The following is a 1,222-nucleotide window of genomic DNA, read 5'->3' as shown; positions in this document are numbered from 1 at the left end:
ATGTGGTGATCAAACACTTATAATGATGTGACAAAGATATGTAAACTTGAATTAAGAAAACAAGGTAACGCAATAAACTTTATTACCAAAATGAGTCTGATATCAGTGCATGAACAGTAAAGTAAAGTTTGCCAGTAGCAAACAATGGAGCGCGCTCTGCTGGACAAACTAAGTAATTACACCATTTCAAGCATTTTATCTGCGTTATATGTTGTAAAAAAAAAATCTTATCAGGCATGTGTCCAAAAATCATGGTAATACCATGATACTTTTATATACACTTGAAAGTTTGTAAAAGTACCACGGCATGTGTACAAAAAACATGGTAATAGCACGGTACTTTGATATTTCAGAGATAATACCATGGCATTACCATTATGTGTCGAAAAACCATAGTAAAATGAAGGTACTTTGATGCATTCTTTACGTCCAATAATATCATGGCATGTGTCCAAAAACCATGGTAATACTATGGTACTTTCAGTGTACTTCCATATATGCTTCAAAGTTTGTCAAATAACGTAATACCATACGTGCCGCTAAAACTAAGGTAACGTTAATACCACGGTAATGTCCACAGTTCTTTGAAATGTTCGTTTAAGCATTTTTCTTATTCTTTCGGTTACCTTCTCAATGGCAATTCGTCCTGCGCCGGCTGTATCGACCAGCGTGTTATCCAAGTCAAATATAATCGATGAAACTCCTCGACTTTCCATCATATTCCACATCCACGTACGATATTAACAACACATCCGAACACGCGGAACTCCGGCTACTGACGTCAGGCAGGTGTTGTGACGCAACGTCACATTGCATTCTGGGAGATGTAGTTCCCGAGGTAAAAAAACACGGGGATTTATGACAGGTCTGGGTCTGTAGTGTACATGACATGTAGTTTTTACATGCTAAGATTGTTAGATCAGTCTAAAACTTTCTATATCTTCATTTTTTGTCAAGTAACTAAAATGATCAAATAAAATATTTCACTGAAAAAAAAATCTTATTCTTATTAGCCCTGCAATAGTAGGCTAGCAGGCCTTGTGGTATCTATCTATCTATCTATCTATCTATCTATCTATCTATCTATCTATCTATCTATCTATCTATCTATCTATCTATCTATCTACCTACCCACCCACCCATCCATCCATCCATCCATCCATCCACCTACCTACCCATCCATCCACCTACCTACCTACCCATCCATCCATCCATCCATCCA

The 1,222-nt window shown here is 37.2% G+C and overlaps 1 protein-coding gene across 1 annotated transcript in view; it reads right to left on the bottom strand.

The window, feature by feature from the left end:
• Window positions 1-1,222, bottom strand: part of LOC107570542 (anosmin-1-like) — a 27,662-nt gene that overhangs the window by 9,630 nt on the left and 16,810 nt on the right. The gene's annotated exons all lie outside the window — the stretch shown is intronic.

This window comes from Sinocyclocheilus grahami, unplaced genomic scaffold (assembly GCF_001515645.1).
Source record: "Sinocyclocheilus grahami isolate Dianchi unplaced genomic scaffold, SAMN03320097.WGS_v1.1 scaffold1473.1, whole genome shotgun sequence".
Taxonomy (NCBI): domain Eukaryota; kingdom Metazoa; phylum Chordata; class Actinopteri; order Cypriniformes; family Cyprinidae; genus Sinocyclocheilus; species Sinocyclocheilus grahami.
The sequence above is the reverse complement of the archived record's forward strand: the minus strand, read 5'-3'. Positions and strand labels throughout refer to the sequence as shown.